A 20542-nucleotide genomic window follows, 5' to 3' on the forward strand; every position below is an offset into this window, starting at 1 on the left:
CTTTCTCTACACTTCCGTGCTCGGTGGCCTTGGGAGACTTGCTGGTCCTTTCAGAGCCTCACCTGACAAGGGGGGGTGGGGGCCTGGAGGGACCACGGGGCAGGTCCGAGAGTGGACGGGTGCAAATACCTGGCACACAGCAGACTCTCAGGAAACAAGAGCTGTTGTCAGGGACCAGGTAGTTCTAGCCCTTGTCATCTTCTCCTTTAGAGAAAAGACTAACAAGAAATAAATGCTGTGCTGAGTCCCCGAGCTGCCAACTGCTTAGGGGCAAAAGAGCTTTGTTTGTTTGTTTCCTGGATGCAAAGATCCAGCTGATTTCTCCAATCCCAGTGCAACGGACAAGATGGGGCCAATGCTGACGACGCCTGGAAGGCTGCTGAGGTTTTGGGGTTACCCAGGAGGGGCTGTTCTGAGGACCCATCAGGACCTTCGCCTCAAAACCAGCCACAGTTTCAGGGGCCTGTGCCAGCCACAGGGGTAATTAGGCCAGATGGTCTCGAGACAGAAATTCCAACGCGATGCTATAAATCAAGCCACAGTCGGGAAGGGCGTCAGATCGACAGAGGGTGTGGTCGTATTATGGCAATTTGCCCCTTCAGGCAACGTTTCTGGGGCATCGCCTCCAGCCTCCCCTCCAACTGACCTTGCAAACGACTTAGGGGATGGGTTCCGACGGTTTGGGTGGTAAATTAATGCCTCCCTGTGAATACTGTTCCAAATTCCCTCGGATGGTGCCAACTAGGAAGAAAGTGGGGTTTTCTAGACACTGTTTTTTTTTTTCAAGAAAGATGTAGGAAACAGGAATTTCCACATAATTCCTGTATGAGTTTGGCTGTTCTGTTTTTCCAAAGATGGGTTTTTGTTCTTCAAAAGACTGCGCATCTTTCCGCCAACTAGACGCACTGCAGAACTTTCTAGCGTCTTTCTCCATCTTCCTCCCCAGGGCAGCTGGAGTTGAGACTGCCACCGGGCAAGCTTCACACAAGCCAGGGGCACGGCGGTGGCATGTTATGAGGAAGGGCCCCCCGTGGATCCGAGAACACACCTCACTCGGCAGGCGGATGGGATAAACCCAGTCACGGGGCAGAAGGTGTGGCTGAGGCCAGGGTCCCTGTCACCACTCTGCCGCTTTCTGGCTGTTGCTCTCCCTTGGGCAAGGTCTCTATTTCTTTTGCTCGGGTAAAATGAGAGAGTAATGGCTAGTGCCTCATAGGCCCGTGAGGATTTGATTCGTAAATACACACAAAGCAGCCAGCAAACGCTAGCATTTTTCTCCGCTTAAGAAGGCCTCCGTGATGGGGCGCCTGGGCGGCTCGGTTGGTTGAGCGAATGACTCTTTTTTTTTTTTAATGTTTATTTATTTTTGACACAGAGAGAGAGAGAGAGAGAGAGAGAGAGAGCATGAGCGGGGGAGGGGCAGAGAGAGAGGGAGACACAGAATCTGAAGCAGGCTCCAGGCTCCGAGCTGTCAGCACAGAGCCTGATGTGGGGCTCGAACTCAACACTGTGAGATGGTGACCTGAGCCAAAGTGGGACGCTCAACCAACTGAGCCACCCAGGAGCCCCGAGCGAATGACTCTTGATTTCGGCCCAGGTCATGATCCCAGGGTCGTGGGACGGATCCCTGCATTGGGCTCGGGGCTCTGGGCCCAGCATGGAGCCTGCTTAAGATTTTTTTTCTCTTTCTCTCCCTCTGCACGCGCATTCTCTCTCTCTTAAATAATAAGAAGAAAAACAAGGCCTCCGTGGCTCGTTAGGCAAATAGCAGGCGAACGAATTCATGTAAGCATATGAGGACAAGGACACCATTTTCAGGTGAAAGATAAGGGCCTAGAAAGAAATGAACCACAGCAGCATTCACAGTGGCCAAAAGGGGGAAGGAAGCGAGCCAAGTGTCCATCGAGGGGTGAACGAAGTGTGGTGCGTCCGTGCGGTGGGACGTTATTCGGCCCCAGAAAAGAAGGGCATTCTGACAGCTGCTGCACCATGGATGAACCCTGAGGACGTTAAGCTCGGTGAAATAAACCAGTCGCAAAAAGACAAACGCTGCGACTCCACTTACACGGGGTCCCGAGAGGAGTCAAACTCATGGACACAGAAAGCAAAATGGCGGCTGGTGAGCGCAGGGGTGGGGCGGCGGGGAGGGGGGGTACAGGCGGCTCCCCGTGTTCAGTTTCAGTTTGGCAAGGTGAACATCATAGAGGTGGATGGTGGGAAGTTTGCACAACATTATGGATGTACTTAGTACCACTGAACTGTGTACTCAGAAATGGTTAAGATAGCATATTTTGTGTTATGTGTATTTTACTACAATTAAAACAATTAAAAAAAAAAAAAAAACGACCCAACTTGCCGGGTCCCTCTGCTGGGAAGCAGGAGAGGAAGGATTCAGACTCAGGTCTGAGTGGCTCCCCTGCCCGTGGCTCCCCACCAGAAACTTCCAGAACATGTGCCTGTTGAATCGGTAAAATTCAGGGGGAGAGGGTGGCTTCCAGGAAGAGCTGATGAATACTTTACTAAGGGAAGACACAAAATGCAACCTGGGAGAGAGGAGAGATCAGTGGCCATGAAGTCAGGAGAATGGGGGTGTCAGGTGACTTCTGCTGTGTGAGCTTGGGCACACAACACACCTTCTCTGTGTTGCGTGTCTCCACTCCTACGTGAGGGTTAGGTTGGTAGGGCGTCAGGGGCCTTCTGGCTCGACGGTCTAGGGGTGGGTGGGATCCATTTGGCTCCTGGCCCAGGCGTGTTCTCACAGCTCCAATGGTCCTGAGAGCCCTCCCTCACCCCAGGATCCTCTGGTGCTGGGAACGGTCTGCTTCCTCGAACACCTACGATGCACCAAGCTCTGTTCTGGGCCAGGTCCTGAGCCGGGGGCTGACAGGCAGTAGACAAGTAAATAAACAGGAATAGATCCTGCCAAGACGGGGAGACCGGTAATGGGGTAGGGCTTTTCAGGAGCAAGGCCAGCAGAGCTCTTGGTGGAGAGGGAAGGTCTGGTTGGGCCCCAGAAAGGCATCCTGGAGGTGGTGGCATTTGGGCCGGCCCTGAGCCTGGTTCCACAAGCCCTTACTGAGCACAGACTGCCAGCTGGCAGGGAGGTGCTGGAGATAGGGAGCACGCAGGCCCAGTCTCACGGGGACGACAGGGCGGCTGCAGGGCAGGGGACGGGGACAGAAGAGCACCTTTGCCTGGACAAAAGGACACACGAGCTGGACTCGGGAGGATGAGTACGTTTGTCCGAGCTGAGAAGCGCCCCGGGCTTGGGGAACAGCATGGGAGAAGGCCTGAGGGCCCAACGCGGAACTACATGAAAAACAAAACCTGGACCAAGGTCTGTATGCTAGGTGATCCTGGTTAAGGTGAACCTCAGTTTCCCCATTTGCACAACGAATGGGAGCACTTTTGAGTGTGAAATGAGATGATGTAGGGACAGAGCAGGGGCTCGGTGGTGTGGGTTTCTTTCTTGTGCCTCCCTGTATGGCTGGACCACGGCGTGCCAGGAGAACGGGGGCAGGCAAGGGTGAATTTGCTCCATTCGGCTCCTGGCTAAGCCCCTTCACCTACACTGGCTGCCCACCCCTCTTACTAGAGAATCGCCTTCTGGGACCCCAGCATCCCTGCATGGAGCCTACCGGCCCCAGCCTCTAAAATCTCCACCCATCGGAAACACTCCATCCTGGATGTCATGCTTTGAGGGACCTTCTTTCTGCTCCTGGAAATGATGGCTGAGGGTGAGTAGAATTCCAGCTCAGGGTTAGGGGTGGCCCCAGATCCTCTCCGTTTTACCTCTGGGGGGATGCAGCTCGGCTGCGGAAGTCCCAAGCTCCGGGGAAGCGGTGGAAAAAGTGCCTCTGGTCAGGAGAGGCAAGACAGGTGGCATTCCTGCGCCCCGATGTCCCCCGGGATGAGCTCGAAGGGCCTCAGCAGGAAAGGAGCTTTGCCCAAGTCTATGCAACTGCCAGGCAGAGAAACCCACCCTGTCCAACTCTTCCACGTTGCCTCTGAGAAGCAAAACCCCCGCCTCTGAGCCGTGAGCGCACCTGATGTACGTCCTCAGCTAGAGTCACTTCTTTCTGGAAGATGCCAGCTTCCTCCAAGCACACTTAAGCATTGTCATCAGACGATGACATAATTATGGCATATAAACATAAATATAATATCCATGTTAATGAGTATCAATTATATTCATTTTCCCTGTAAACACTACAGCATCATGAGCTATTAGTAACAATTCTTAGGAATGACCCAAACAGAGCCGTAAATCGTTGGCACCCTCTGATCTTTATTTATTCATTCAGCGAATCCTTATTTGAGTGCCTGCGGTGTGTGAGGCCCTGTTTTAGGGGCTGGGAACACAGCAGTGCACACGGCAGGTATAGCCCTGCCTGGAGTTCATAGTTAGAGCAGGCAGAGGGCCAGAGACAAATAAATATGCAGAGAAGCATGCGATGCCTAGTGCTAGGAAGAAAAACCCAGGTAACACAGGGCGAAGGGGAAAGGCTGTGAGATTTTATGACCGTGGACGATGATTAGGGACATAATCTAGTGGATTGAACGGTGGTCACAAGAGGTATGTCCACAGAACCTCTGAATGTGGCTATATTTGGAAAAGAGGTCTTTGCAGATGTCATTAAGTGACAGATCTGGAGATGAGCTCATTCTAGATTTGTCCAGGGAGGCCCTAAATCTGATGACCAGTGTCCTTATAAGAAGAGGAGAAGACAGACACACGGAGAAGGCGATGTGAAGGCCCCAGTGGCCACGGAGGCAGAGGTTGGACTGATGTGGCCACAAGCCAAGGAATGTCTGGAACCATCAGAAGCTGGAAGAGACCAAGGATTCTCCCTTAGAGTCTTTGGAGGCAATGTGGTTCTGCTGCTGCCTTGATTTCAGACCTCTGGAATCCTAAGAGAATAAGTTTCTTTTGTTCTAAGCCACCCAGTTGGTGCTACTTTGTTACAGCAGCCCCAGGAACAGTTTCCCCCAGGAAACTAATACTCATAACTTCTGACCCACCTTGAACTCAGCGTGGAAGTAACCCACACAGGTTTGCAGGGGAAGAGCATTACAGATGGAGGCAAATCAAGTGCAAAGGCCCTGAGGCCGACTGGGCAGACTTGGGGAAGGGCATAAACCAATGTGGCTGCTGCAGGTGGCACTGGGGTTTATGAGAGCGGGTCAGAAGGAGCCTCATGGGAGGGCCTTTGTGGCAAAAGGACTGCCCTTTACTAGAGGGTTTAGGGTAGGAGAATGACATGATCTGATGTGGTCCATAATCAGACCATGCTGGCTGCTGAGATGAGAACAGACTGAAAAGGTGGGGGGTGGAAGCCCACTTTACATGCCCCCCAAGATCAAACCTGATTCCGAAAGCACTGTCAGGCTCATATGCTTTACTGAAGGTTTGGTGGGAAACCAGAAGGGGAAGTCTCAAAGCACACGCCCAGCAAATGCCGTCCTCCCTTCCTCTTTAAACATCTCAGCTCCTTCTTCTTTTTTTTTTTCTTTCTAATTTGCATCCAAAATACTTTTTTTTTTAAATCTTTAAACGTTTATTTATTTTTGAGAGAGTGAGAGAGACAAAGTGTGAGCAGGAGATGGGGACACAGAATCAGAAGCAGGCTCCAGGCTCCGAGCTGTCGGCACAGAGCCTGATGCAGGGCTCGAACCCACGAACCGTGAGATCATAACCCGAGCCAAAGTCGGATGCCTAATGACTGAGCCACCCAGGTGCCCCTGCATCTAAAATCCTTTTAATAACAAGCCAGGATCTGGGGCTAGTTTCTGTAGCTGGCTGGGTGGCCTCTGGTGAGCTCAAACTTCCAGCCCTTTGATCTCCTGTGGGATTTGGTGTGGACTTCTCTGAGGTCCCCGACAAAATGCCTGTGTACTTCTCAGCCCTTGCACGGACCAGAGAGCAAGACGGTGCCACAGCCCTTTGGTGGGGGGTTGTCCAGGGGCAACTGGTCAAAGGCCAGAACCTTGCCCCCGGCTTTGAGGATGCGGCTTGGGGACGACTGCCCGCACCTTCAGTTCGGGTACCTTTTGGGCACTCACCTCGTCGGTTACAGTCCCTACAACCATAGCTGTTTTCTCCTCGGCCAGGAAGCTTCATCCTCCTGATCATCTGGGAAAGGGACAGAGGCCACCGCTGGCGGGACTCACGAACACCCTCTTCGACACAACGTGGCTAAACGTGGAGCCGGTTCGTCTGGCCAGAAGCCTGTACAGCTTGACCAGCAGTCTCAGGTAAATGTCCTGGCTCTTGGGCTCTGTGCGTCTAACCATCTGGTCCTGTTTGTGGCTGGTGTCGGCTCCCATGATGGCGCCTCCGGCTCAGCCAGGTCTGGAAAGATCTCTCAGCTCCTTTCCGAATGCATTACCCCTAGATGCCACCAGTTCTCTCTCCAGGCAAAGTCTGTGACAACCAAACAAAGCCTCTGCCAGCCCCGGGGCAATGACACCAGCCTTCCTGATCGTCATCATCAACATTAACTCCTGTGGTCCAGATTTTGGGCCAGGGAGCAAGCCTGTTACAGAGATCATCGGTCTCCCTCTAGACCCACAACAACTTAGGTGTTGGACACTCTTGTCTTCATAAGTACTTCATGGGTAAGAAAGTTAAGGCTCAGAGCAGGGAACAGACTTTGCCCAAGGCCGGGCATCTGACCAGTGGAGGAGTTGGTCCTCTGGGCTCGGAGTTCAGATAAACACGACCTGGGTTGGCCTGAGGTGGTGAAGCATTTCGTATGCATTGTCACCAGCCTGACCTAGTAAAGGCATCCACATGCTACCCTTTTTACTGGGTCTGCACAGTGTCCTTGGGGGGAGAGCAAGGACAGCCAGGAGACTCAACGATGACCTATGTGCTATCAGGAATTTCCAGGCCCCTGGGGTCTCCAACTGTTATCACCACCCTCCCTGCCTCCTCCACGCACGCAAGTGGGGGAGGGGCAGAGACAGAGGTTGAGAGAGACAGAGGGAATCTGCTGTCAGCGCAGAGCCTGACGCGGGCCTCGAACCCACGAACTGTGAGATCGTGACCTGAGCCGAAGTCAAGAGCAGGACGCTTAACCCACTGAGCCCCCCAGGCGCCCCCAGTAAATGCACTCTTTCGCCACCCTTCGATCCTGTTCAGACTTGCAGGGTTGGAAGGATCCTTGGATATCATCCTGTCCAGACCACAGCAGGTGCTTCAGTATCTCCTCCAGGATCTCAGCCAAAGGATCGGGCTGTGTACGAATACTCCACCTGCGAGGTGCTCGCCATTCCTCAGAAGGGCTGTCCCAACTTGGGGCATGCTTGAAGTGGAAAGGGCACTAGACGAGGAGAGACGACCTTGGACGAGTCACTTCCTCTCTGAGCCTCAGCGTCCTCACCTGTGGGGTGGGTGACGCGGACATACAACACAGGTGAAAATTCTTAGCGAAGCACCTGCATGTACGAGGTGCTCCCTAAGAGCATTTGCCGCTAACGGTACAAATACGTAGGGCCTTCCTGGAAGGCAAATGCAGGTGAAGCAAGAGTTCCAAAGGCTCATGCCGTGTGCAAGGTGTGCATTATTAATACTCTTTCGCAGGTGAGGAAACAGCCTCAGCGGCCACCCAAAGTCAGACAGCTTCAGCCCGAGTGTGGCTCCTGACTCTCTGTGAACTTGCAACTTCACGTGAGCCTGAGATGTAGTCAGAAGTCAAGGGCAGCAGGTCACCAAAGGGCTTGCCCCCTTTCCCTCGTCAGAGGTTCTGAGGGTGCACACAGCACCGACAGCTTTGCAAGGGAGGAGGCAGGAGCCCCAAGAAGGGTCACAACTCGCCCGGGGTCACCCAGCGAGCCACGCTCAGAACCCCAACTCCTCCCGAGTCACTGCTCTGCTTCCCAGGCAGGCTACCTCGGGAACGGGGGACATTTTCCGGCTTCGGATTTGACCTGGCACTCACGAGTCCTGAGGCTCCGAATACCCCCAAAGCCAAGACTTAGTCTTCCCTGCCATAGCTTACAAGCTCTGGCTTTGATCCAGACACACACACACACCCCACCTCTCCAAAGTCCTCTGCAATCCTCTAGCCGTGCCGACGCTGCTTTCGGTTTCTGAATGCACTAGGACCTTTCCTGCCTCCAGACCTTTGTATGTGTTATTCCTCTGCCCGGAACACACCCCCTCCCCTCCCCTCCTGACCACGAAGAACCCAGTTCTTCCCGTTCTCTAAGACTCAATCTGAAAAGCACTTCCTGGGAGAAGCCCTTCGCTGACTAAGCTAAAGTAGCTACAGCTGAGTCCATTCCTCCCATTTGCTGCCTCTTGCAACATTTATCACAGTTAGTAATGACACATGTAAACGTTTTATAGTTTCCTCCTCCTTAGATTGCAGGCTCCGTGGAGCCAGGCTGACTTTATTTACCCTTGCCTCCCAAGAGTCCAGCACAGCGCGGGTCAGATTGAGCTCAGCAAGTGTTTGCTGAATGGATGGATGGATGGAAGGAAGGAAGGGAGGGGAGAGACCTGGAAGGCTTGGGTCCTTGGGCTTGGCACAGCCAGCTCAGCTGTGGACTTGGGAGAATCACTTCAGTTCTCCGAGGCTGTGGGAATGCAAGCTGGTGCAGCTCCTCTGGAAAACGGTATGGAGGTTCCTCAAAAAAGTAAAAATAGAACTACCCTACGACCCAGCAATGGCACTACTAGGCATTTATCCAAGGGATACAGGTGTGCTGTTTCGAAGGGACACATGCACCCCCGTGTTTATAGCAGCACTATCAACAATAGCCAAAGTATGGAAAGAGCCCAAATGTCTGTCAATGGATGAATGGATAAAGAAAACATGGTATATATATATACAATGGAGTATTACTCGGCGATCAAAAAGAATGAAATCTTGCCATTTGCAACTACATGGATGGAACTGGAGGGCATTATGCTAGTGGAATTAGTCAGAGAAAGACAAAAATCATACGACATCACTCATGAGGACTTTAAGAGACAAAACAGATGAACATAAGGGAAGGGAAGCAAAAATAATATAAAAACAGGGAGGGGGACAAAACAAAAGAGATTCATAAATATGGAGAACAGAGGGTTGCTGGAGGGGTTGTGGGAGGGGGGATGGGCTAAATGGGGAAGGGGCACTAAGGAATCTACTCCTGAAATCACTGTCGCACTATATGCTATTTCAGATTTAAAAATTTTTAAAAAATAAATAAAAATAAAATTAAAAATAAATTCTCTGAGGCTGTTTCCCAGAAAGTAAGATGACAACAATAATAGTCCCTCCCAAGAAGAGATAAAGGTTAAGTGAGATAGTGTATAAGATACAAGGCCAAGGACAGAGTAGGTGTTGTGGGTTATACAGTGTCCCCTCCGCCCCCCCCCCCCCCCCCAGCAAAAACATGTTGAACTCCTAACCCCCAGCCCCTTGGTGAACTTGTTTGTAAATACAGTCTTTGCAGATGTAATTAGCTGGGATGAGGTCATCCTAGAACGGGGGGGGGGGGGGGGGAGCCCTAATCCAGTAGGACCAGGGCCTTATAAGATGTCGGTGTCTGATTCACCCCGGTCCCTGACATGCAGCACAGAGCAAGCCCATGAGTGCTTGTGAAGTGTGCTAGAACACATCAGTGACCCTGTAAGAGCCCTGTGCCCTCAGTGGTTGGACGAAAAGGTCCATTTCCTGTTGTCCTTGGCTGGCTGGGATCTGCTTCACGCTGTGCTCTGGGAAGAAAGGTGCAAGGAACTTGTCCAGGCTAAGACACGGGGGTAAATGGAGAGGATCTGGTCCACCCCCAGGTTTCCCATGCTTCTCTGCACGGCATTCCTTCCCATGCCTTCTCCTCTTGGTATGACAGCCGGGGAGCCTCCTTTGATGGAGAAAAGGGAGGAACGACCTTCCAGATCACCTGCTCCAGGCCTTTAAATATCAGCTGGGTGGGACACCCTCTCCTACAAAAGGCCAGGCTGCTGACAAGCCACCGGTAGGCTATGCTCATAGCTTAAAATGTTGATTAAAAATCACTTCCAAGCCCTTTACGTGCCAATCGCCCAGACGCAGGGTCCTCTTGGGGATGGAAAAGCAAACCTGGGCAGAGGAAGCCTCCTGAATTGCTCTGTGTTGTCACTGATGGCAAGCCATCGGGGCTGAGGCCGGGAGATTGGGAGGGAGGTGTGGTCAATGTCTAGCCTTTGGGCTCCTGTAGAGAGACTTTGGCCTCACTTCTTACTTGGACTGGTAGGTGGGGGGGTTCCCTAAAGATCAGAATGGGCTTCGTATCCTGGGCGGCTGAATCAAGAGATGAGTGTTTGCTACCCGAGGGTTCTCTGGTTGTTTCTGTTTTCAAGACATGGAGACCAGCTCAGAGAGAGGAAGTAACTTGTTCAAGGTTGCATAGCTGTCAAGTGGTGGTGCCAGACTCATAGCCAGCCCGACCGCACGTTCATTTCTGAAGCAGACTCAGCAGAGCAGTGCACGAGGGCTCTAGCTCAGCACAAGGGGCAGAGGGCAATGCCATAAATGGAGAAGGGCGCGGGGGCACGGACTGTGTGTGGAAGGCACAGATCAGGGCACAAGGTCAGCTGTGGACATGCTGGGGTGCAGGCCTCACCGGCAGGGTGGACAAGTGTGGGAGGCAGGTCTGGGACCTCGGAAAAGGGTCAGGGTCCGTCTCCATGTGAGTTCAGGCTGCAGGGTGGAGGAAGGCACCCAGGAGCATGCAGAGTGACAGCGGGTGGGGGGGAGGGGGTAGAGGAAGAGGGAATCAGAGAAGAGTTCAAGTGCAAAGGGCTGGCATTCGTTGCATATTTGCTGTGTGCCCAGCACTGTTCTGACCCCCTCAGTGGATTCGCTTATACACAGCTCTCTGAGGTAGATCCTACTATATTATGCCCATTTTACAGATGAGGAAACTGAGAGGCAAAATAGCTTATCTGTGTTGGCAAGCTAGTAAGTGGTAAAGCCCAGGTTCAACCCATCCGTCCAGCCTGTGTGCTTGGCCAGCATGCCACCCAACCTCTAGATTAGATGGTCGCTGGTGACTCTGTCGCGTTTTCTCCAAACTGGGGGGGGAGGGGGCAGGAGTGAGGATAAAGCCATCGGTCCTTGGAATGAGTTTGAAAAAAGGGTAACGAGACTTGACATTTACATGTGTATAGAGTCTACAGAGGACATCATATGTCTGACTTTGTTCAGCCCTTAATATAACTGACAGATGAGCAGGACAAGGCCATTGTCTCTCCATCGTTTCGGGTACAGGGAAATGGAAGCCCTATGGAGGTCAGCGGGCTCCTCAAGGTCATAGTGTGAGGCTGTGTCAGAGGCTTGACCTCAACTCTTCAGATGCTGGAGTAGCATTTACCACTCCTGAAGGGGATGCAGGGCCGCTGAGAGGAGAGGTGTCAGGAGGGGCTGTAGGCTTGGGTAGACGAATGGAAAAAGTCAAGAAGGAGGGGTTCATTCACTGCCTTGACTGACAGCATCTGAGTGGAGAAGACCAGTCAGAATCCTAAATGAGGGTGTTGGGCCCGTGGGGAGGCAAGGGGGAGCTTCTCAGCTTGGGGTTCTCATCTGGGCATCATTCGTTGAGTCACTCAAAGCTGACTCAGGATGGACTTTAATGGAAACGTGCGGCATAGTAGCAAGAGCAGGGCTACAATCAAATGCTGGTGCTTGCCACTTAGTAGCCGTGTGGCCCAGGGGCAAGCCCCCTAACCTGCCACTTAGTAGCCACGTGGCCCAGGGGCAAGCCCCCTAACCTGCCACTTAGTAGCCACGTGGCCCAGGGGCAAGCCCCCTAACCTGCCACTTAGTAGCCACGTGGCCCAGGGGCAAGCCCCCTAACCTGCCACTTAGTAGCCACGTGGCCCAGGGGCAAGCCCCCTAACCTGCCACTTAGTAGCCACGTGGCCCAGGGGCAAGCCCCCTAACCTGCCACTTAGTAGCAGTGTGGCCCCCGGGGCAAGCCACTAACCTGTTTGGGGGTCCTCCACATCTCCAACTGCAAATGGGAATCCTCCCCCAGCTGACCACTGTCAGGGGTTGGGACAATGTGAGTACAGCACCTGGCGTGCAGCTGGGCTCAATAACGGAGCAGATATTGTCAGTGTGGGGGACACCTGAAATTTGTACGTACTTATTGATTATTTATTTATTTATTTTCATTTATTTTTGAGAGAGAGAGAAAGAGAATGAATGAGTGGGGGAGAGACAGAGGGGGACATAAGATCCAAAATGGGGTCTGCACTGAGAGCAGTAAGCCCGATGCAAGGCTCCAACCCATGGACTGCGAGATCATGACCTTAGCCGACCAAAGTCAGACGACCGACAGACTGAGCCACCCAGGTGCCCCCAGAGATTTCCTGCATACCTCCCGCACCCCCCCCCCCCCACTCCCCACATGGCCTCTCCCTTTTACCAAAGTCAGCTTCATTGAAATTTTGTTTCCAACCTTCAGAGGAAAAAAACCAAAACGGGCGGATACTTTTGAAATCTTCCTGCCTAAATCCACTGTTGTGCAGAAGGGGAAACTGAGCCCCAGAAAGGGAGATTACATACATACCCCAGGTCAGAGAGCCAAGGAGGCCCAGCTCCTGCTTTCTGCCAGTGGGCACGCACGTGCTGTGCGGCATCACAAAGCATTCCGGACTCAGGGGTGTGGTCACAAAACCACTGCCCCAGCTGGCATGGGCCTGAATCCTCGCTGGCATCCAGGACATCCAGGTCAGAGGGCACTAGGAATGGTCCTGTTCCCGCTCTCACTGCCACCCCCCTCATGGAGGGGTCAAAGAGCGGCAGGCCGGGGTCCTGGGGCTGGAGACGCGAAATGAATGACTGCCGACTTATGCTGAGAAAATCCTGAAGTGGGGCTCCTGCACATCCATACCAATTGTGCCTTAACACCAGAGTCCTCCGGCCTCTTTTCCTTCCCTGCGGACCACAGCCCTCAAGAGCCAAGGAACTACTGTTATTCTGGTTTGAACTCGGCTGATCATTTCTCAGAAGCCTTAAGAAAGGTCTCAGGCAGGGTGGCATAGTAGAGAGTGCAGGGTTCCTGTTGGAGACGCTGTTCCCAATTGCTCACCTGAGTGAGCAGGGTTGTCTTCTCTCCGTATGTCCTCTTGGACTACGGTACAGATGGCCGTTCGGTCATTTGCCCACAAACCGGCAGGTCTCACAATGGGTCGGTGAATGCTGCGGACAAGATGACGTCTCTCCTGGGATGCAGGTCTTGGGGTTGGGGGTGGGGGGAAGGCTGAGTTTAACGACTAAACAAACATACAATCGAGATGATTTCATACACTAGTAAGAACTATGAAGAAAAAACAAAAACAGGGCGGTTGCATCACAACCGGGAAAGCAGATCACTCTACGCTGGGGATCGGGGAAGGTGTCTCTGAACAGAGGACATTGTAGCTGAGCCCTGAAACAAGAAGGAGCCAGCCATGCAAAGATATGGGGGAGAGATGATTCAGGAAGTGCAAAGTCCCTGAGGTTGGAGTCAGCCCAACCTTCTAGGACTTTTCTCAAAGCAAAACCATCTGAGGCACAGGGAGCTATTTTGTCAAGGAAACAAAGTAACGGAGACACTTTCATTCTCTAATCTAGAATCTTCCCCTACCATCTCTAAATCCTACTAATCCTAGTTAATTCCTGCTCAGTTTAAATACTTCTGCCCTCTAAGAAGCCTTCTGATTTCACTATGGTTTAGAAAACCTGGTCTGTGGCAAAATGAGAAAAATAAGGTCAGTAAACTCTGCGTGTGTTTGTGTGTATAGCTATAACATTGCCAACCGAGTTTCCTTTCTTCTGAGAATATCCGAGATACATTGTTACTATTTTTATTTTTTGCCGTTCATAAATTCTTTCCCAAAATGAGTGTAGACGACAGCAACGTTACCAATGTGGCAAAAATTCAAAGTTGATCACTCTGCAAATCCCTCCCATTTGGAGGGAGCTCTCTCTGGTCTGGGAAATCCCAGGTTTGGGGGTACCTGGCAGCTCGGCTCCTTTACTTGGCTCTCCCTTGCTCCAGACCACCCTGGCTTTTCCACACCCTTCCTGCTTCTCCCTCCCTTTTTTAGGCTGAGCTCCAAGAAGGCCGGGCCACCCCAGCCTGGCCTGGAGCCAAACCCAGCACAGGTGCTCAGAAGATGCTGATTGAATGAATGCACTGTGATTTGTGATTGAGGCACACTCAACCGCGATGAACCTCTGAACCTCGCAAAACAAAATTGTGAGCAAGCTGACGCAAAGGAGCCGTGCAAGGGAAGACCCCAGCGCTCAGAGCCCGGAGTCCGGATTCCAATCCTGCCTCCTCTGAGAGGCAGCGTGGTACGCGGAGGTCAGAAGCGTCCCCCTCCCCCTCTCCCCAACCCACTAGCATCAAGGCTTAGGAAAAATCACTTTCTCTGAGCCTCAGCTTCCTCACCTGTGGTATGGGGATGACAACATCCAGGATTCTTCCGAAGAGTGAAAGAAATGTTTGCAGAAAACCACTTTGTAGGTAGTATGTAAATGAGAGTTCTCCATAGCCATCCCTCCAGCAGCCGGCGCACTGCCCAGCTGGCCCCTTCCCAGGTTCTGCTTCCGCTTCTGCCATGAGCCTGTGAGCTGGTTGCCTTGCAAGTTCTGAACAGAAGAGCTCGGCGCCTGGCGGCCCGGTGGGTGCTCAATAAATCAATCAATGAACAATGACCCCAGGCAGGTCACTCCCTCCTCCGGACGGGTTTCCTCTTGGTAAATTGGTGATCTCCCGGGCTCCACCCTCCTATCATACTTGAGTATTCGCTTTTTAAGGACAGGACTGGGAATCACATTTAAGTCAGGTGGGTGGGTGTGAAGAGACTTTGATTAAAAGGTTAGTGCTCATTTTTGGTTCCTACTTTCGAACGTTCCAGAATTTATTTTTGCCTACTTAATAAAAAGAGCCGTGTCACATTTCTTTAGCTTGTCTTCTGGGTTTCTTTAAAAAAAAAAAAAAAAAAAATTGAAGTCTTTATTTTAAACCGCCCACTCCAGCCATCCCAGGACGCGGTTAGGAGGGGGCGCAGACAGGTGGAGTTTGCACCCGGAAAGGCGGGGGCTGCCCCGGGCCGCGGGTGGGGCGGCGCACCGCCAGCCGCACGGCCCCAGCCGGGTCTGGGGTCCGGGGTGGGGCGGCCGCGGCGGAGTTCAGGGGCTCCCGCCCAGAGCCGCCCCACGCGCCCCTCCGCAGGGGTGGGGGGGGGGGCGTCTCCCCCTCCGACGGCCCGCGCGCGGGGTGGGCTCCCGCCCGCAGCCCTCCGCCCTCCCGCGGCGCCCGGCGCCCACGCCCAGTCGCGGGGCTCGGCCGGGGCCCGGGCCGGCGGCCCGCCCACAGGGCCGGCCGGCGGGAGGGGCGGGGCCGGGCGGGGCGGGGCGGGGCGGGCCGGCGCTGATGTAATCCGGCGGCTGGGCGGAAGGATATGGAGCGCGCCCGGCTGGCGGGGCGCTGAGGCCAGTTGCCGGGTAACGGAGCGGAGCGGCCGCGGCGCGCCGCCTCCCGCCCTCCGCCGAGTGGCGCCGGAGCCGCCGCCGCTTTACGTAAGGCGCAGGCCAGGGCCGCCGGCGCTCGGCAGCCGCTCGGAGCCCTCGCCGCGAGAGGAGGCGCCCCCGCCGGCCGCCGCGCCGCCCGGCCGCTCGGCAGGTACTGCGGGCGGGCGGGCGGGGGGCCGGGGCGGGCGCGGGGGCCGCGGCGGCGGCGCCGGGGCCGGCCTGAGGGGGGCCGGGCTGCCCCGCCGGGCCGCGGGCTCCGCGAGAAGCCCGGCCGGGCCCCGGAGACCCCCCCCCTCCCCCCCGCCCCGGCCCGCGCGGCCGCTCGCGGGGCCGGACGATGAGTCCGCACAATGGGCCGGTGCGGCCGCGCTGGGAGCGGCTCTCTGCGGGGCGGCGAGGCGGGGCGCGGGGCCCGAGGGCGGGCGGGCGGGCGGGCGGCGGCGGCGGGGCTCCCCTGCGGCCGGCGGGTGGGCGCTCGCCGCGCCGCCCTCGGCCCGCGCATCCCCGCGCCCCTCCCCTCCCCTCCCCTCCAGCATTGTCCTTTGGGGGGCCCGGGCGGGGAGACCGCCGGCGGGGGAGGGGCCGCGCGGGGGCGGGGCGGGCGCTGACGGACGGGCGCGCGGGCCTGTGGCGCGGGGCGGGCGGGGCGCGGGGTCCGGCGGAGGTGACGGCCGCGGGAGGCAGCGGCGGGTCCCCGGGAGTCGCGGGCTCGGGCGGCCGCGGCGGCCTTGCCCAGCTCCCCGCGCCTGCCGGCTGGGGACACGGGGGTGCCGCGTGTGGAATGTCGCCTGCCGCCCGAGGTCTCTGCGTGCCGCGGGCGGCGCGCAGGTGACACGGCCTGCCGAGGTCCTGGAGCAGGTCCCCGATTCGTGGCAGAAGCCAGTTTGGATTTCTCTTTCGCCGCCCTCCGGTTCGGGGCCTGTGTGGGCAGGGTGCGGAGACTTAGCCTGGTGAAAGGTACAGCCGACTAGGCGGGGAAGAGACGTGCGGTTCCTTGGAATGGTTTCATTGTGGTTGTTGCTAATGATGACCTGGGTTGGACACTCGCATTCATTGTCCCAAGTTTCTGAGAATGCGTTTTACATCTTTGGGCTTTAGCTTGTTAGAAGACAACAACAACAAAACGGTAGGAGAAGACTGATGAGGGGGTGCGGGGGGGGGCATGCCGGTTTGATAATAGGTGATGTTGCTGCGGATGAAATCGTACAGCCAAATCCCCAAGCTAGATTTCTCCTGTGCAGCGCGAGACCCGTGCCAGGACACCTTGACCGCTTCCTAGACTGCGAACTTACAGGAGGGGGTGGGGGGAATCTACCACTGTGCGTCCTGAAGGTCAAATATTCTGTCCTCGGTTCTTTTGGATTGATCCATTCTTAAATGGGTCTCAGGATCGTTTTAGGCCTTGTGTGTGTGTCTGTGTGGTTTTTTTGTTTTTTTTTTTTTTGGGTGACAAACCATTTTCCGGAATTGTGCCTTGGCATACCTTTAGGTAAGATCCTTGCAGTCATTACTTACTGTATACTAGAATCAATCGCTGTACTTACTAAATGATGCATTTTTAATTTTTCAAAAAGTATTTTCCTGCTTCAGTTTGGGCACATGCATTAGGTTTCGTTAGCCTGTTTACGGGTTTGGCCACTGGAACATCGAATGGAGGGGGGCATTCTACTTTTAAGTATTTAATTCCCTAGGGAGTGGAATTAAAGGGTTTTGTTTTTTAAAGGAAAGCACAGGTCTTTAACGTGGCATGAACATGAAGCAAGTCTGTAATTATTTTAAGGGTAATTAGCTTATTTGTTACACAAGTTGCAAACCCTTAAGAAAATTACATGGGTTTTTGGCGTTTCTCTAATGGTATTGTAGATCACTCTGCTTTTACAGTAGCACTTTTCGAAAGCAGTAGGAAGGATTCTTTTCGTTTTGCATAGTGTGCCTGGGTTTTCTTCCTGTTTTAGCAGCATTTGACTTGGGGCAGTTGATCGCCTCTTAGCTGGTTTTCCGGTCTGTAAAATGGAAGGAATGGCGATACCTGTCTCAGGGTGCTTCGGATCATCAGGGGAGGGGAGATGCGAAGTAATTGTGTCAACAGTCCTCTCCTTTTAAAACATTAATTAGATTACCGCTTAGTGCGTGAAACTGCAGATTCCTCTCTGGGCCGATGCTTTCTCTTTAGGCTCCGCCCCACCCCTTCCTGTGCACACGTTGCCTGCAGTCCTCTGTCCTAAACACAGATCTGATACTGCCAGTCTCTGGCTCAGAAAGTGGAGACTGCTTGTTGTTGGAGCCTAGACTCGGGACGCACCAGCATCACGTTCAAGGCCCCTGGGACTGGCCCTCGTTATCCCTGAACTTTACATATGTCTTCTCGCCACAGTGTTCCACTGAATGGGACTATGCTTGGTTCTCTGAATGTGCCAAGCTGCTCCCTCCCTTCTTTGCTTATATCCTTTTTCTCTAATTGGGATGCTCTGTCTCATTCCTGCCCCCTCTGGTTTTTAAAGGTCCATGCCCGATTTTATGTCCTCTGGGACCCTTTGGAAGTCCTGTCGACGTGAGTTTTTCGTTGCTGCCGTCATAATCCTCTATTTTTACTTTCATTATTACCTATGTCACATCGTATTGTATACGTTAAGCCCTGGTTGTGGTGACCATGCCATTATTTTATACCTCCCCCCCGCCCCCCGCCCTTGCTGAGGGGCTTAAACCTTAAAGTGGCCAAATGTTTGCTAAATGAAGTCCCAGCCTGTCATCCTCCTCCTATATCATTGTTACAAAGTATTTTAATAAGCAGACATAAGAGTACCAACCATGACATTCAAAATGTAGTTGTACTAGCTTGAAGATAGTTAATGCTTGAAATCTTTGTTTTCAGTTACCAGGTGGTGTTTTTATACAAAGTACAAACAGCCGCCTTTCTCCTGTGTCCGAACTTTCAGGGTCCATGAGCCTGCCCTGCTCTCAAGTCCGTGCACCCCGTCTCTTGGGTCGAGGCAACCAGAACACAAGTTTTACAGTATTTCTTCTGTCTGGAATAAAACCGCACTCGCAGCAGATTGCACGCTTTTTCTTTAAAGCTTTTGTTTCTGTTTTGGGGATTTGTTCTCCGTTAGAAAAGGTAGCTGGCTTTTTTGGGGGGCACTTGGATTTGCAAGATTCAGGTTGGTGTCTTGGCTCCTCTCTGTCCCCGTGTCACCGTGGGCAAGTCGGTGAAATCTCTCTCGGACTTCAGTGTCTTTGTCTGTGAAATGAGAACAGTCGTGTCCGTGCTATTTTTTGCTCCACAGTGTCACTTAAAGTGGCTGTACTTCGTGCTCTGCGCGTCCTTGCTCCCACGGAAGGTGACCGGGTGTGTGCACAGCGCATTTGCCCTCCTCGTTACCGGGGCTGGAAACTGAGCCTTCTGCTGCTTGACCGGGGTTTCAGCAGACCTTTCCCCACGTCTCCTCCTCGGCGGTTCCTGTGGCCTGTCCTTGCTGTCCTTGTGTAGGTGGCTGCTGTAGGCCTGCCGACTGGCCTCCTGTTCTCCTCTCTGGTCCTCCTGCGCTCTGTTGCAGAGTTGCTCAGAGTGGGAATCAGACCCTGCCGTGCCCCCCACCTGCCAAGTATGCGCCGCGGGGGTTCTCAGCGTCCCTGTCCCCCCCCCCCCCCCCCATCCTGGCACACCTGAGGCTTGTGGCCTCGTTCTGTTCTGACGGTAGGCTTCCCCTACAGAGATCTTCACCTTGGAGACACTGCCACCGGGTGGGAATTAGTGAGAAAGAAATCACCGAGACCCATGCCACCTGGCCTCAATTCACTTGTAAGCTCTGTCTTGACTGCACAACTCTCGCCATCTTGTATCTTAGCCCTAGACCCTCCGCCACTAATGGAAGTGTGTGTCCAGTTCCTTGCGCCTTTTTCTTCCTGACAAAAGCCTTAGTACTGAAGGCTTGGCTTAAATGCTGCTCCTCTGTGAAAGAAGCTTCCGCTGACTTTCAGAATGAACTCCCGTCATTCTCCCCCACAGTGCTTGACTGGTGCTGCCACTCAGTTATTTTTCCTTATGACATTCTAGTTTATTCTTTACATGGAGGTCTTTGCTGGATTATAAACTTCTCCAGGGAAGAGAGGGAAATCTTCTCCATCCCCTACTCCTTCTAGCGTGCGGTGTAATCTTTTACGTTGTACTTGCCCATTAAGTGGTTGACTGAGTTAGGTCACTCACTCTGCGGTCCCTGATTTCAGCAGAGGGGAGTAGGGGCTGGAAGGCTTTCTGCCAGAGCTTGCTGAGTACACGTGACACAGAACAGGACCAGCACATAGTAAGTGCTCAGTTAGTAGCAGCTTTTAGCCATTATTTTGAGCAGGTGTAGACAACACTAGTGGTTGGGTAAGTTGGTAAATGGTATATGCTGGTTTACTGTAGCAGTGTTTGCAGATTTGTTTCTGGGGCACCCACATTCTGGTGTGTGTAAAGACAGAAATCATTTGGCTTTTCCAACTGCAAGCCTGTTCTTTCGATAGTTTGGAAGTAAGCAGAAAAGTGAGTACTTGTTTGGAGAGGACTTTTGCACAAGCAGATTCATGACAGTTGTCCTAAATTACTCTGGAGAGCAGCAAACCTAACTGTGTGAGCTGGGTTTTTTTTGCATGTGGCTTAAGAAAGTCAGTGGAAAATGGGAATTGTTAAATTTCACACTACATGTTATTTTTCAGTAAAGCACATGTTTTCATTTTAATCTTCTATCTTGGTTTTTTTGTCTTTCTAAGTTTAAGGTTTATTTCGAGAGACAGAGATAGCATGAGTGGGGGAGGGGCATTGAGAGAGGGAGGGAGGGAGAGAGAGAATCCTCTGTGCTCTGGCAGCACAGAGTCTGATGCAGGACTTGAACCCACAAAGCTGTGAGATCGTGACCTGAGCCAAAACCAAGAGTTGAACACTTAACTGACTGAGCCACCCAGGTGCCCCTAATCTTATATCTTGTAATTATTAAGTGACAGAATGTCTCTATTTAACGTTTAGAGTGACTGTTGAAAGTCTGAATTTGACACTATCTCCAAAG

General features: G+C 53.4%; 1 long non-coding RNA gene across 1 annotated transcript; it reads right to left on the reverse strand.

The window, feature by feature from the left end:
• Positions 1 to 11113: 11113 nt before the first annotated feature.
• On the reverse strand, positions 11114 to 15176 carry LOC109269710 (uncharacterized). The gene is made up of 3 exons (XR_008421858.1): positions 14416 to 15176; positions 13069 to 13407; positions 11114 to 11403 (listed from the first exon to the last, which is right to left on the reverse strand). It is a non-coding gene; the product is annotated as an uncharacterized LOC109269710 (long non-coding RNA).
• Between the last annotated feature and the right edge of the window lie 5366 nt (positions 15177 to 20542).

This window comes from Panthera pardus, unplaced genomic scaffold, assembly GCF_024362965.1.
Source record: "Panthera pardus isolate Hobbes unplaced genomic scaffold, ASM2436296v1 HiC_scaffold_13, whole genome shotgun sequence".
NCBI lineage: Eukaryota > Metazoa > Chordata > Mammalia > Carnivora > Felidae > Panthera > Panthera pardus.